The sequence below is a fragment of the Temnothorax nylanderi genome, unplaced genomic scaffold (genome assembly GCF_030848795.1).
Source record: "Temnothorax nylanderi isolate EJ_2023f unplaced genomic scaffold, tnyl_v1.0 TNYL_tig0042_pilon, whole genome shotgun sequence".
Classification (NCBI taxonomy): Eukaryota; Metazoa; Arthropoda; class Insecta; order Hymenoptera; family Formicidae; genus Temnothorax; species Temnothorax nylanderi.
The window spans coordinates 260,814-278,727 of NW_027249104.1; the positions used below are offsets into that span (position 1 = coordinate 260,814).

Below are 17,914 nucleotides of genomic sequence, written 5' to 3' on the forward strand. Positions count from 1 at the left end.
CCACAAGCTCTCGTTATTGCATTGGGTTCTCGCTGCAACGTTTTTGTAAAACGATCCGGCGCCGTTCAATGCCGAAATCAATTACTAGCTCGGCAAGAAACGTATTATTATGTGAGTGTCAACTAAAAATCGTGTTTGGATGTGAATAACGAAGCATCGGAGTTGCGTAATATTTGGCAATCTCTGCGAATGCAGCTGAGATAAATAAACGCGTTATCAGCGGCGCTCAACGAACAGAGTGTGCAGAGTAAAAGAAAAAGTAAACGGTGGCATAATTCCATTTCAGTTTCCGCTGGTAAATGGAGTTGTTAAAATCCGAACTTTCAACTTTTTTAAGGCTAAAAATATGTGCATATTATATATTGAAAAATTGCTATTAGAAAGAGGTAAAGGACCTGATTGATTTTATTACTTTATTGCATTGCAATTGCACGCGATGCTGTTAACTAATTGCTTATTAAGTCTCTTTAAATAATATATTACGTTATGCAGTCTTGCATCAAATCAACAGATCAATTTCTTTTGTCAAAGATAAAGCTGCCTTATGACATTTAATTATAATCTAAGCGGTTTTCTTTTTGCGGCACGCGTTTTCCTAGCGACTCCGCTTTTTGTCGCTAAGCTAACAGCTAGGTAGTAGACCCATTCTGCGTTTGATGGGTGTAATTACAGAAGTTCCGAGCGCTATAAACGTTGCTTCTATCCAAGCTGCGACGTTTATACCACGGCTCTTGCAATGATTTAGTGATATGTAAAAAAGGTCCGATGCAATCACGTCAGTCAAGTACATTACGTTCTTATTAATCATCTAAATCTCTGTCCAATTCAACGTTCATATTTAAATCTCAAGTTCGTTTTATTGTTCTTCTTGAAAAAAAATGTTGAAAATTAAATATTAACGCGACAATACATCAAAAATTGATTCTTAAATATAAATTCTTTTTTAACGAATAACTTTCTCGAGAAACATTTATTATTACTTGTTTCTCTTAGTAATTTATGTGTTATGTAGAATAAAAAATAGACGTTACATAAATTTATTTATAACACTGTTACGGTTTATATCATTTCATATCGATTTGCATATAATGTAAAAATGCATATAATCTATAATACGTACGTTTTATATTCATACTCGATATTTTCTGTAAATCATAATTATATGATTCAAACAGACAGCAATTTAGTCATGGTATTCTATATAGGTATACGAGTATATATGTCCTAAGTTCTCGTCTTGCGGCATCGCATTTGCTATGAAAGAACTATAAAACGAATTCGACAAGAACGGCGAGCACGTGATAGCGCACACTGACCGATCCGAGGGGAAAATCTCGCAAAAGACCTTCTTCTTGCCTGATTGAGTTCGTCACTGTGCTTCTTGTTGCGCAATAGACATAGATCTTTTGCACGAGCGCACATACACGTATGTATCGACATTGCACGGTAGAAAGGGTGAAGCATCCTATGGTGCAATGGTTCGAGACAGGACGGTTCTGTATCAACATCGAAACCGTCTCCAAAATTGGCGAGATAGCCTGTGTCGTGTCGTACGCTGTTCGCGCCGAATGTACGTCGGGGTGGATGGCACCAGGCAAGGATGCGACCCTGATGGGTCACAGCGGATGAGCGGTAAAGTTATCACGCGAAAAAACGTCCCCCGTCGCCGAACGACTGAACGACACGTAGCCGTATAATATTTTACGAGGGGATCGTGAGTGTCCTTCATATCGGTTCACTTACAACTCGCTGTAGTCTCGTAGTTGCCGTAGTCCGTTCGCCGCTGTTGTACACTCTTACACCTCGTACTCTCCTTCTTTACCCCCTCAATGCTACGTCGAGCACCCCGTTCTGCCACAGGCCCATCTTTTCTTTTTCTCACAGCGCGGCGTCAGCGTCGACCCGGTCAGCCCGAACTCCCCCTCGTCTTCATCCGAGACTTTCTATCGTTTTCTTTCGTTCTAACCCCTTGTCACTATTTTTCCCTCCCCCTCTTTCCCCACGCATGTTTCATCCCCCGTGCCTCATCTCTTCAAGCAACTGGAGTCGCTCCCAAGCGCTTCTCACTCTTGCGCCTCTCCCGTTCTTTAGACCCGTTGGCATTTTATTACCAGCCCCATTACCTCCCCGGGGCAGCCCCTCTTGCCTTCCACTTGGTTTGCAACGCTCCCACGACTCTCCCAGGTCGGACGGTCTTGCTACACGATATTTTACTGCGTGTTTACGACGGGACACAATTATTACTAACGTTCACTCGCACTATGTCGCCTTGCCAAGTAGGTAAACACGTTTATTTAATTGCTTGCACGGACCCACTCGTACTCACTCTTGACTCTCGTGCACGTGATGCAATCTACCTGGTCGGTGTTATTGCAAGGTCGGTGTTATACTCCGACGGGAGTATCGGCCGTAATAGACCGAATTTCGTTTGTTCCCTAGAGTGAGGCGCATAAAGCGCATCAAATTAACATCATCGCACTTCAGGAGCAAAAAATGTTTAGAATGAAAATCGTAAAATGGAAGGTATTTAGTAAATATAGTAATTTTACTATAAAAACATTATTTTTGCTTCTAATCTTCTTTCATTTCAAATTATATAATAACATTTCGAACAAAAATCCTAAGTCACTAATTTGAATGTAAATCTCTAATAGCAGTTATGTTATAGTAAGTTATTTAATTTAATATGCTAGTAGATGTTTGACTCTCTTTTTTGGAAAAAATATATAAAATACTTCATGTTGCACTTTAATTTATACAGGCATTATTTTTAAAGAACATAACATTAATAGAAATTTGAATCGACAGTCTGGGAGAAGTAAAATGTTAATAAAATCAAATAATAGTTTTGAAGATAAAATAATACAAACAATATTTGCATGTGCCGCTGGTTGCACTTTCGTTCAAGAGGTCATTCTACCATTCTATCATTCTCTTTGCGACGCTCGTTTTCACTTGTTCGTACTCATTGTGCTTCACCTTGCGAGAGATACAATGCAGATTTATACCTCTCGTGGATGCTTTCGGTCGAGTGCGCTTAACACAGATGAAACGAAGTTGGTGTAGCGCAGTAATTCGCTTAACCCCTTAACTGACGACGTGGTGCCTGTAAAACACGGTGCGGGTCGCCGAATCACCAAGCACTCTCTCTGGCTTTGTTATTAATTCTCAACCCCTTGTGCATGCTGAATTAATCTTTGGCAAAGGAGTTATTTCGAACGTATATCGACTGTTTTTCTTATATTATTTAAATACTACTGTGCGCAGTATACAATATATTGGTAATGTCTTAAATATGTAATTATCAACATAATAATGTTATTCCAGAAAGAGACTAAATTAATATTATTTCATTAATTTTGGCCTACATCATTAAATATACACATTAATGATGTGTTTTATAAATACAAGTCTCGTAATCGAAATTGCAATTAATTTATTTAAAACGGACATCATTAACGAGTTTGATGAACATTTCAAGATCATTTTACGTAAATTATAGCAATTGGGTTGAAGCAATTTACGCGTTCATCTTGTTCGCGGACTCTTTAGACGCGCTTTGGAGACCAATCTTCTACCAGCCAGCGTAAGAAAAATCTGAATCCACGGCTTCTTTCAGAAGTGACGCTTGAGCTTTTAAAACTCCTCTTAACGTTCCGTGGGTGGAGGAGGTCGGGTCGACGGCGAGAAAGCAGTTTTATCGCCACGAAAGCTAGGTGCAAATTTCATCTAACCTACGCCCTGAGAAGCCCTTTGAGGGCTCAAGATACTTCGGATATATCACGGTTAGATTCTAGCCCTATTTGTAACTGCCGATAAAATATCGTAAACGCAATGGCGACAGGATGAGAGTCGGCAAATGAGAGAGTCACGCTTCGCCGGGAACGATGGTACGACTCGGGCTTTAAAATCGTGAAGAGAGAAGAGAACTTAAAGGAGCGAGCCGAGTATATATATATACGTAATAGTAAAGTCCGACGGAGCCGACGGTGCTCGGTCGAGGAATAATTCGGCGATTTGCGTGATCGTGCAAAACTCGAATGCAGGAGAGCGGGTACGAATAATGCGAGGGCGCCGCCGATATTGCTACCGATATGAGATCGTTGAATGTGGGCCAGGAATGGTAATTCGCGGGAAAAATACTAAGAGGGAAGATTATTTTGTAGCTGCCGCGCGCGGGCGATTAAGGAAATGTAGCTGTGGCGGGAGCTCCGTCGGATAGTTTCAGTATACTTGTTCCCGATCGCTTAACAAACGGGTCGCACGGTAATCACGCAATAACTTCTCTCGGATGCTGGGTGTATGTGTGTTTGCGCGCGCGCGCGCCGTCCACACAAACGATATTTATCCACGGACTTTTTCCCCTTAATTGCCTCCATTTTACCGTCGGCTGTGTCTTGTGCTGTGCAACTTTATCTACGTCATTATGTAATCCTAATCTTGACTCTCAGTTAAATTTGTTTTGCACGCCAGTTTACGCTTAAAAGAAACTCTCGCGATTATTATCGTCAGAAATGTTATTATTGTTATTAATAATCTTGTCAAGTTATTAAAATTATTAGATTTTACTTATAATATTAAGCGCTTGAGAGAATACCGTGTCACAACGCGTAATAAGCGCTTTCCGACATTATAATCTCTTTCTCTAATCCCTCCGCCCGTCTTTCTTCTCATTGTTTCCACGTACTATCCCCATGCGTCACGCAGAGAATCTTTTCTTCTCGCTTTTTATTTTTACTCTCTTTTTCTGAGCAAACTTTATAATTTCTAAAATTTTAAATATATAATAATAGGTATCATAAGAGTAATATTTAAGATTACGAACCTCGCGATATTAACAGCACTGAAGCACTAACAAGTAAATTTCTATATATTTTATAATGTTATTTCAGCTTTTTAAATGTTTATTACAGACAGTTTTCAAGCGGAAACTGGTGTTTTATTAATTGTCTTAATATTATGCTCCATTACATAGTGACATGTATTTCAAGATTAAGTAACACTACATAACTTGAAAAATAAATATGTTAAAACGATTTTTTATAATTTATAATACAATATATTATTGTTTTAATAAAATAAGCAAATAAAATAAAATTTAAGGCAAATTATATCCAAATGCTGTTGCTCTGACTTTTCGCGAGAATAATTTTAGATATTATGGTTGAATGGGACCGATTATCAACTATCACGATAGCGTAAAAGTTTTTCCGTGAAGTGGAGACTTGCGTCAATCGCGATTTCTATGCACTTTGTGAATGCACACGCTTGATACTGGAAGACTTTTGACTAGTACTCTGGGAAGAGAATAAAGGTCGACCGAACATCTAAAGAAAAACGCAGCAAGCGTGAAATACTCCGCTGCAGAATTCGTTGAAAGGCGTAAATGGAAACCTCATTCTCGTATGGCGAAAGGTAACGACATTCTGCCGAGGTATATCTCGACATTGTGCCTGGATACAATCTATAAAGTATATACGTTCGATAACAGCGATAAAAGTCGAGCAGTCCAAGAAGACGGTCTGGCAGGTATTTCAGTTTCGAGTCGCTCAAGTACACCAAAAACGTCATGTCTCGAGATGCGATAACCTTAGACACAAAAACGTCTACCTCCTGCATCATATAATTCATATAAAAGAAATTATCCAGATTATTAATTGTATATGTGGCAATGAAGCAACATTATGTGATCATAGATTTTACAACAAATCTATAATTTCACACTTTATTTGGGATTATTCAAAATATATGTGCCTTGATAATAATAACATTTAAAATAATTAATTATTCGTAAGAATGCACCAAATAACTATTTCAAAATGTATCCATATTATCGAGTGTAATTGTATCATTTCTATTGTTATTTAAATCTCTATCTGTATCATTACTATTTAAGTCGTATAATTAGGATTAAGATGTTTCAAATATTGATTTTAGTGATTTTAATGTGTCCATATAGATGTTTTTGTAATGTAAATTAATTTTTTGTTTTAACTGTATTACTCAAGTAATAAAATTTCTATCGTGGAATATAATCAATTAATTTACCTAACTGAATAAAATGCCCGTGGTGTTTGACAATAAATCGGAAATTACACCCTCTGCAAAATATTTACTAAAATTTTGTTCGTAAATTATATGTGACGATCTTATCCACGCTCCTTTAAAATGCTTTAACGACACTTTAAAATTAGTTTGCTTTTATTCAACATTGCCCTTCGAGAAGTAAAGCTTTAAGGTACGAAATCGATTTTCCGATGCCTCTCGTGGAAACCGCGTTGAATATACATGTCCACCGCTACGAACCGATCGACCTCATCCGCATTCTAATCAGACCTTACTTCACACGGCCAGAAACAGCTTGCTGAACTTTAACTCGTTATCCTCGTCGACCACAGAAATGTCCTGGTTGGTTTGGCACCGCCGACCGATCCAACCAAACTCGATCGGGAATGTTTTTGACGTTGAAACCAGTTAAAAAAAAATAGCTCAAGTCGTACAGAGACTAACGACTACCGAATGAAAAGTGATCGGAAAACGATAGATACAAGCCAAACCGTGTAAATGCCATTCTTATTGGTGTACGTGGCAATTTTATGTATCACCATGTTACTCTCTACTTTTCTACTGTATAATATAAGAAAATTATTGCGAAATACTAGTTAAGCAATTATTTCTTTAATATAAAGAATCTTTTCTTATATATTCCCTACCACAAATATATATATCAATTATCTTTCATTATTACTGTTATTTATGTGAATAACGATAGTAGAGCCTTAATATGCCAATACACATTTCTCACAGAGCGGTAAAAGCAGTTACTGGCGTTATCGTTATTATCATTATTCGCGAAAATAGCGAAAAATGGAATTTTGTTGTTGGGATCCACGTCCTTTCACGACGTAATAAAAGTTATTATTATTTTTAGTGTTATTACTATCGTATAAGTACGCCGGGCAAATCTTGACGCGAGACACTATGCGACGCGACCCGACGAGCGACGAATGTCTATATTCTGTCCGTCTAATCCTTATATGTGTAATTACGCTGTGACAGGTAATAAGCGCAGGCTGTTAATTTGTCAGACTTTGATGCGCATTTCTATGAAATTAGCTGGAGATTGGGAGGCCGAGAGCAATTTTGGCTAGAGTGGAATTGTCTGCCGGTGGAGACGAAGTCCCTTGGAATCTGGAACTATCCAGGATCAGCGGTAAATGCAACGGGATGCTGGGTCGAAGTCCTCGAAGTGGCGAAAGGACGACAACGAGACGACGTCGTTAGTAGGGCGGGCTCTAGCTAAGCTACAAACGCAAAGCTATCTAGACACCGGAAATGGACGGCGTGGTACCCGGTTGATGCGCACGTACCCGTAACAGCCGTGCATTCGGTGCGCTTTTCCACCGCCGTTGGAAATCGGAGTGAATAGTGTATCCTTGAGAAAATCGTAAAATTAAATGCAAACAGAGCTGGGAAAAGATCAAATAAAAACAATTGCTGCGTAATTTATCAATTCGTAGATTACTACGAGAAACGATCCATTCGTTATTTTGTTTTTTATACGCACTGATCACTCTTTTGAGATTGCATGCAGCTATAGAGTTGATAATACTAAATTAAAAGTTTATCATTGTAAATTATTAATTATTTAAATTAAATTACTAATATTATGTTTTCTATTAATGATAAAAATTAATTTTTGTACTATTGTGTAAAATAAGTTACGCGCTGTTACCCTATTTCGATGCATATTCGATGCGCGACTGTATGTATGTTGCAAAGCAGCACACATGTAGACACATATGGAGTTTCTTGCACCATACTTTGCATGATAATATGTTTGTATTATGTAAGTGGTTTCTAAGGTGATAGTATCTATAATATGAAATACTTCAGAAAGTAGGAACTGTATGAATAATGAAATTCTGAAAAGAAATATAATATAAAGTTTTGTGTAGAAGCTTTTGGCTTTAATATTATAATAATTTGCAAAATCGTGTTTGTTCAGCTTTAATATTTTCTGAAAAAATAGCAATATATGCCGGCTCTATAAAAATATATCTGATACATTAGCATTTTTCTATGTCTTGTACTGTCTTTGAAAAAATCAATAAATTTTTCTTTAATAATTATAATTTAAAAATGTGCATTTTTTCTCCTTTTTTTGCCAGATAATTTATTCTTAACTATCTGTAATAGTTAAGATATAATCTCGTTTGATTTGAATTAAAGACGCTGCGCATATATCTGGTTTTTTTTTATAACGAAAAAAGATACGGTACGATGAAAATCTAATCGCAACAAGCCTCTCCGAATAGCGAGCGTGCCAAGGCGTGCTTTCCCCTCCTTCAATTTACACCTAAGGTCCCGGTGTTCGTGAAATACCTCCCTTGAGGAATGCACCTCCTCTGCTCTCAAGCTTTTCTTCACATAAATAATTTTCAACTGGCATCTCATCCCTACTTTCATCCCTACACTTCCAAACTGAGCAAACAGTTTCCTGATTATGTAACGCTCATGCCGTTACAAATGTTATAAATAGGTACAATTTAAGAAACAGAGATTAGATTTATATTCATAAGAAAAACAATTGTATTATAAATCTAAGACTGTGTTCAGGTAAAAACTTTTATTTATCGTCTAAATTATTAAAGGATATATGTGTATAAAGTTTGATTTATAAATTCTATTTATAAGACTGTATATCTTATAAAAATAAAACTTGACTGAGAATTTATGTATGATTTAATGACGTTCTAGATATTATTTCCTATGAGATACATAAATGTGTCGCCCTGCACTTAACACACTCACGAAAATCTCGATTTATCGACGGAAAATCGCGCGCAAATGTCATTCTTCTTTGCATTTGGCGAGGATAAAATCCACTTTGCCGCATTTTACGGAAATAACTTGTTTGCCGGGTAAGTCGCTCGGAGGGTTTCGCTTCATGCAGCCGCGCGTCTACAGCAACGACGGCAGACAGCGTCGACGAGTCGCGGTCATGCCGCTGTTTAGAAATTTAATGCAACCACCGCGCGTTTTCGGACGCGCTTTCGAAAGTAGTTTGCGATATCGTAAATCACAATCGCGTATATAGCCCGTCGAGCCCGGCGGATTGTGGGTGGGCGTAATGCATTCGTGTGCGTATTGCTCGGCAACCCGGTAATGTATTCGCGAGGGTATAACGTATCGATGTCGAATCCTCCATCGAAAAATAACCACGTCGTAGATATGCGTCGAGGGAGAAACGAGAGGTAGGAGATGATGTGCGCGGCGCGGGACGGACGGAGGAACGAACGATCGGAGGATGAGCGACTACGAGCTTGAAAGTGGTATCGTGGTGAAGTCGCGAGCAAAAGGACGATATTTGTACGTTTCTCTGTACGTCCGTGTGCGATCCGCTCGCGTGTGCGTGAGGCAAAAGAGAAGACGACCGGGAAAAAGTCGTCGAGCTAAGGAGGGAGGGTCCTATGTGCAGGGAGCGTCGAGCGAGCAAGTTTCTGTTTTTCGCGGAGACCGTGCTTGCGAACCGCGAAGAGACAAACGCGAGTATTATTAGCCGAAATTCTTATACACGATGTCATCCGTTTCTTATTACACGGTATACGGCGGTATTGTCTCACGCAGAGAAAAGATGATTACATACACAAATGTATATGTATAGTATATAATTCATATGTAGTATATAATTCATCTAGTTACTGATCTCAAAAAACAAAGATGTTAATATCTATATTTAAATATCCTTAGACCGTGAAAATTTTGCAACTTTGGTAAACATATATATTTTTCACGCAAAGAATTATTACTATATGAACAGTTTTAATAACATATTAGATAATATGCCGAAAAGATCGTTAATATGATCGTAACTATGGATCAAATATAAGATGCTTAATCTATACACTCATATTTACAAATTTTATTATGGTTGTAATTAAAACTTCTTGCATTCGTTTCAAAGCTATTATAAACTCGCTATCTCTTTTTTTTCTCCCTTTTTTCCATCTTAAGACAGGGTTACTGGTTTATTAAGAAATAATTTCAAACGCTATAGAGAACATTACTTATCTCATTAATAATAAGCTTCTCTAGTTGCTACCAAATTTCCTCTAAGATAGTAACTTAGCGTGGTATTACCGCAGTTCTATTAGCATAAAGATGATCATAATTATCATCATCAATAATAAGTTTTAACATAGTTATTGCAGTACTCCAGCTAAAAAGAACATTATTCCTGTAACCGTATACATTCCTGATCCGAGGCTCAAGTAATCGGTCAGGGGACTAGCCCAGTCACGAAGAGAGCGATAAACTTTTGTTACTTCACTGATAAAGAGAGAGAGAAAGAGAAAGAGAGAAAGAGAGAGAGAGAGAGAGAGAGAGAGAGAGAGAGAGAGAGAGAGAGAGAGAGAGAGAGAGAGAGAGAGAGAGAGAGAGAGAGAGAGAGAGAGAAGGGAGAGGACGGATGGAGAAAAGATGCGAGAGCAAAAGGACAGCAAGTGGATGGTATCCCAACGTGAATCCCAATGGAAACGGACATTCTTGAATATTCGTAGACGGAAAATGCATTCTGTGCAAGTTCATACGCGTACCACACCACCGTATGCGTATATAATATACGCGTATACATATATATATATATATATATATATATATATATATATATATACACACACGTATATATCCAGCAGCGTTTCGGAAAAGGGACAGGCCCGCGCGGCTGTTTAAATTACTAAACTTTAAACTTTCACTCACGTATGCAAACTAATGCAAACTGGAGGCTTGTGGAAGGAACTGCAAACAGCTCGCTCGGGACTCTCCGCTACCATCCGTGCTCCCAGAACGGGTTCTCCACTCGACACCCTCCAACCTCCGTCGACCGACTTCTCACTCTCTTTCTCTCTTTCTCTCTCTCTCTCTCTCTCTTTGTCTCCGTCCCTTTCTCTCGTCTAAACGCCCCCGCTTTTCCCCAGCGTGTACCATCCACGTTCGCCGCACATTTCGCAGCTTCGCTATCTATATATCGGGTATCCTAATTTTCATGCCGGCGCGCGGCGGTGGTCGCCCGTCCATCGCTTTATCCTTGCGAGTGTTTTCGCTTAACCGAATGAAGACCGAGTAAAGCATGTCATTAAAAGCGCGAGGTATTCATTCCTGCGACCAGGCGGCGGCCGGCGGTTAAGCAAGTTCAACATACTCCTCTCTCAAGCTTTGTTGTAGACAAAACGATTTGCTGGCGTTGCTGAGCGCTCGTTCCTAACATCATTAGGCTTTGCGGTAGGTACGTGTGTTTAAGTTGGACGCACCGGGTTCTCGACCCGAGAAGACAAACGAACGATAAAAAACGGAGGAAGCTTTTACGCGATGGCCATTAGTCCCGGGACACTCCGTGTCATGACAAATATTTCACTGGATCACGGATAATGAGTAAATTTTGAAATCGGGCAGTCGCGCATCATTAGCAATTTTTCCGATATTAATTCGGCGCACAATTTGTTAATGAATTTAATGAACGAATCAGAGTCGTTTTGCGAGATGCATTGACGAGCGGTGTCCGCTGCGGCTGATGCAATTGCGGACAGTATAATGCATCGAAAATTTTGCATAATGCATAACATGAAAATGGTACGCGCGCTGTTCAACTCTGCTGAACCCGCATGTCATAATGTGCACTTTGTTAAATCTTCCGTTAAATGTAGGATATTTTATTCTGTATAACTGTCAGAAGCTTTTAAAAAGAAATCTGTCGCGAACAAAGTTTATATATACACTTATTGAATGTTTATCGGCCTTTATAACACAATTTATTAATTTATAAATATTTGTGGTATCTCAGTTAAGCGCGGGCTTGCTCGCTTATTATGCAATCGTATTAATCTCTTTGAAATTTCATATGACTCAAAGATATTCTCTAAATTTATCGAGTAATTGTAAAATAAAATCTTTATTTTCTAAAGTAAAAATTTATAATGTGCTACGACACAAAGTAAATATATCTTAGAATGTTTTACGACTTTTATATTGTTGTAAATACTAAATAATACATTTTTTCCACTATTTCTATAGTTTTCTATTCACTTTCCTCTAATAAAGTTTACTCCTTATAGCTTGCAGTTAGTTCTATAACATTCTCAACGTTTGAGACAACCTGGCCCCAATTTCATATTAATCGAATTTTCTCGCTGATCGCGGAATGCGCTTCGAATCGGAAGGAAGCTTGCGTCAATCGAGCTGTAAGTCAGCATGTCCCGTAACTTGTAAGTTAATCGGCAAACCGCAGAGATATCGTGCAGGAGTCGTCTGTATATGCTAGACAGGGCTGCGGGGAGCCGGCGATAAGTCAGCGAAATTATCGAGATTGTCTTTCGAAGTTACCGTGGCGGCGGCTGCGGCGCCGCTTTGTGGGTAATTTAGCGCAAGCCATAAGTAATAATCGATGCCATGCGAGTAGCGCGGTATATGTGGTGGGCGCTAATAAGGACTCGCATATACCAAATGTGAGTGCGCATACATACACGCTCGTGTGTATAATACATGCACCAATACCGCGCCGACATTCCGTAATAGATGTCAGTTGTAATTCATAGCTAAATGCATAAACGTCCTTTTCGGCTATTAGCGGTAAGATTTAGCCCGAAAGTACCGGGAAATAAAATAATTTCCTGTGCACCTTCTTTTTTTTCGTTCAATCATTCCATTACGTTAGCGTAGATTTTCAGATAGAGAAGTGCTGACATAAATAAATCTTGAAATTAATTCCGTTTTTTAACATAATAAATTTAATATTATATGTTGAAATATTTTGTTATACTGCTGTGATATATTATAAATGCTTATAATGTTATAAATTGAGCCATTAAACAAGATGTTTATTTTTAAATTTTTCATAAGCATACTTGTATCACGTTTTAATGCTATTCTTGATGTAGGTTGTCAGTAAAAAAAAATGCAATATTGCAGTTATATCATCGTACTAATGCTGACGAGTAAATATCAAAAAATATGATCTACCTTATGACATACCTTACCGACTTCAAGGATAATAATTTGAAGAATTTTAGTTATAAAGCACAACTTCTATATCTTTCTTTGTTTTGTTTGTAAAAAAAATTTTCGTATAAAAATTTTTATACTTTAATAATAGAGAAATTCCTCATAACAAACTTTCCTTCATAATATGGTCTTTGCAATGTTATTGTATCTTTTAATTATTTCTTTAATCATTATTAAACTGGTAACTATTGGAATGAATTTATGCTAAAGTACAAAAGCGCTGGTTATATTATGAAAGTTATTTAATCACCAGAATTAGTGGGTAAAGTACGTGATGCATGTGTTATTAATTACAACGTTTTCACAGCATTTTCTCTCCTTAAATTATTGAGTGATAAGTTGAATTTAATTAAGATGTCGCGCACAAAAATATTATAAATAATGAAATAATAAAATACTAACATAACTAATACAATACTAAAATTTCAAGAATTTTAAGGTAAGTAAATGATTACGTATTGTTAAATTAATGTTTTAATTAATACTTTCTGTAATTAATAATTCTCATTCGGTTAGTTGTGCGTTGAAAGAACCAAATGAGAACTTTGCTTGAGTTTAATACTTTGAATAGAACATACGCGCGACTGGGGTTACTTATATGATGAGTAGATGAATGGTATTAACATTAGTAATAGCGCTGCAAATTATTTACACGCATAACTCTTTTCCCATTTTATTTCGTACATGTTGCTATTTTAATTATACTAATGGACATCCTATTAGTATCTTTGATATAAGCTTTTATTTTCATTGCATACTCTTTTTTCCTGTAAATATAAATTTTATATATATGCTACACACATATTGACACATAAACCAAGACTATCAATTATTATAGATTGAAGTCTATACATTAAAGTTTTTTCATTTTCAGAATTTCAACTTAAGTGTTAGTTAAACAAATTAATATTAAATTAACATTAAATATTTCAAAAATGTGAAAAAAGGTATCCAATTTTTACAGCTTTTTTACATCTTTTTTACATTTGTTTTTATCTTATAAAAAAGAATTAATTTAAATTTGATGAAAAATCTGAAATCAAGAGAAAATTTGCATATTATAGGTATTTTATACAACGCTTTTATATGATAACCATACAATAGAATATTTTTGATGTCGCCAGATTTTTTTATCTAAGCCATAATTCTAATCTAATTCCATTCGATTGCATTACGTATAAAAATGATTTTTGTTATAAAAAGCTTGTTTCTACACTTTTTATATATTTTTAGCACATGTGCTTTTACATGCAAACGATCACTTCATTGCACATGATGTTTATCGGTGCGCTGAATTTCCATTTTTTATTTTATATGTTCATTTTATAGTTCAATCCTTCCCCATGACCTATAATAAATTTATTTAACTTAATTAAATGCTATAACATTTTAATAAAACATCTATCTAGTCATGAAAAAATCGAACTAAATAAAAATTTACACATATATTGGAATAAAATATTATTCTCGCAAAAATATACATCAAATTTTAAATACAAAATTTATTTATGTTTGTAATAAATATTTAATCCAAAATTATACAAATATAGACATGTTCACAAAGTATCCATAATAAATGAGTAAAATAATAAAAGTTTTTTGTAACATACATTTAAAAAGCTTGTTTTTCAGAAATCTTTTAATTAATAGAAAATATGAATACATAATTTATTTGTAATTAAAAGTTTGCGTTTCAAGCATATTTCACAAAAGGAAGAAGAGTGAAAGAAGGGAGAGAGTGGAACATAGAAGAATACTCTTTTGAGAACAAATTTCTTCTCAAGACATAATTTTTCGCATAATCGCATACGCTTTCCAGGTTTCAGTTTTCAAATTTGTTACTGTACCGTGCAGCATATGTCCATTTCAACCGCAGTAATATTTAATACTCTTATTACGGAGCGTTGAACGCGATAAGTTCGTCCGTTATTAATTCTAAATGAAATGGACTGAAACGTAATTAAAAAGAAAAAACGGTCGCCTGGCGATGAAAGTGGCTGAGGCAAATGGTTCGTCTCGGCGGCACGAATTAAGATCGGCTAAAGCAAGACATTTTCGGAAGTACGATCTCTTTCTCCTCGAATAAATTATTCATGATTTCAATGGGTGATTAATTGAGGCTTTAAGTCGAGAGATTATTAAGACAAATGACGTCGATAGAAATACTTTTATATTTATACAAATCACTCTTGAAATGTTTTAAATGACAGTTAAAAAAAAGTAGGGAAATTAAGAAAAAATTCACACAGGAATTTGTTGATGTGTACTTATTATGTCCATTAGTCTTGCTAGTTAAACGTACACATATTGTAGGATTAAAATTTATATGTAGAAAGTAAGCTCCACGCGAATAGAAAATTTAATACCCACGGGAGACAATGCTTATGAAATTCTCTAGAGATTTAACCGTTGATGTAACATATTTTGCGCAAAGTATTATTTTAACATACAGCAAAGAGAGAGAGAGAGAGAGAGAGAGAATAGAATTCGTTGACAGTATGACTAATAGTTGCATCAGATTTCGCGACTGTTACTTGTATTATATGATGTACAAGCGTCGTTGAAACATTTTGCAGTTGCCTCATCTATTTGCGCGCGCGCGTATAACGATTTAGTTTAATAATTAAGTATCTTTTTTAATAGCGGATAAAAAGTTTACACGTGTAATATTGAAGTTCAGTAATTAGTTGCGACATAATCGTAGTACATTAATATTATCATTATCCATTCAGTAAGTGTAAAATATCCGCTATAATTTTATTACCTAACCATAGCATAATGATGTTGGAAACGCGTACCATTAAAACTGTTATCTCGCGATAACACGTTGTTTATACATATATAAATCACTGATTACGTTATACCGCTTTTCTAACTTTAAGATCATTTGCATTATGTGAGAATTTGTGTAACTTGTACCTTTGTAATTTTGTATGTTCTTTTCTTATATAAAAAAAAAAGAATTTTACAGATTTTTAATATAAATGATTTTAAAAAGATTCGCAAGAAAGTATTGATGTAATAATTACTCTCTGTGTAAGGACAATAGAAACGGATATTAAGTAGAACTGACGAAGATATTTATTCGGTTTCGATATCCCGGAAATAGTTTCTCGGTAATTCAATAATATATTGCAATCGTAGGTAATACAGATGTACACCCACACAAAATCTTTATATCCGAGCAAGCAAGTCTGTTATTTATATTGAATATTTGCTACAAGATCTGATACAATTTTGTGTTTGCTCTAGTTTTCCTCTCAGCTGTAGAAGGTACGCCACGTCTCATCGAAATTCTCTCTTTGAATATATATCATTGAACTTGTTGCTATTACATAGATACGTACATACATTTCGGAGAGTTACTTGGATGTTGCGTAATTTACTTGCAATTAAAACCGTATATCTACTTGGAAATAACGCTATACTGCATGAGAAGTATATACTATAATCATCAGTACGCGATGCGATTAAATGATTAAATCGATGTTTCATTTATCGTGACGAAAAGGAGAAATTACGTTGGGAAAAACCGCTTAAAGCAATCAACATGCATTGAATTGACCTTCTTTTCCGTTACTGATATATTTCTCCTTTTCAGTCATTACGATATCAGTACGAGGAAATTAAATGCACGGCTTCTCTCGTGAACAACAATATGCAATCATAACGGACGATACTTCTTTTCCGGAATGCATGCGCTATTAGTCGCGGATACTCCTGATTTATAATTAAATCGCAATTTTGTCTAATCGCTGACTCGAATAAGCAGAAAAGCAATTTTCTGTTTGTAGCATGTCGTAAATAAGCGGATTCCCCTTTGCGTTACGTCAAGAATTTATTAGCGATGAGTCACATGGTATAGTTTGCAACAAAAATATCCGTTTGGCAACCGCGATTTCAAATTCTAAAGAAAATCAATTAGAAATTAACAGGTAAAAGAGCTCAATTGACGTCACAGTTAAAGGAAGTATTTTATCAATCATTAATTAATCAAACCTGACGGTTTTCATTAAACCAAAGTTGAAATATCAGTTGCTATCTTAACTTTGCTTTAATAAAAACTGTCTATATTATATATTGTAATTAATCATTTTGACTAAAATTACTAAATAAAATTGATCAACGTCTTAAGAAACTCCACTTTTATCGAACATTGGAAAATACAGAAAATAATTGCATATTACTTTGAGATATCGGTTAACGTGTTTTGTAATTTTATACTTATTCGGCGATTATTTTGCGATGAAGAATCGCTTTACGCCGTCCTTGAAAAATCCCTACCTTGTCTCTTATGACGTGCTTGTGACGATTCAACCTGTTCGGAAACATTTATAAGTGTGAAGGTTATGGCCGAGCGCAACACGGAGTCACGCATACGCCAGCGCGATGACTAATTTTTAATGCATGCATTTCTTATTGGAATAGAATGTTGCGAAGTTTCCTGAAATAATTATTTTTCTTGTTTACTAAATTTTTGGTGCTGCGAAAGAGAGAAAGAAAAATGTATTTGTTAACATTCTTTATGTTTTTTAAAACAAAAGTTATATGTCTGTATTTTTTATGACGTGGAAAACTACATTGAGAAAAAAATACTTAAAAATTTATTTGTGAAACATATTTGTAGAATAAAATTTATTTCTGTGAAATAAACCTTATATTCCACAAATAAATTTTTAAGTATTTTTTTCTCAGTGTAACTATATTTTTATAGAAATAATAATACACTATCACATGCTATATCGCTTAATCTTACTCTATCTACTATATCTATTGTATTATTCTATCATATATAAATCGAATATTAATTAAAAACAATTTAATTCCCTTTTTTAGCAAAAAGTCCACAATGTAC

At 35.8% G+C, this 17,914-nt stretch overlaps 1 long non-coding RNA gene across 1 annotated transcript in view; it reads right to left on the reverse strand.

Annotated features, from left to right (window-relative positions):
* Positions 1-17,914, reverse strand: part of LOC139771642 (uncharacterized) — a 118,554-nt gene that overhangs the window by 26,578 nt on the left and 74,062 nt on the right. The window lies entirely within an intron of this gene.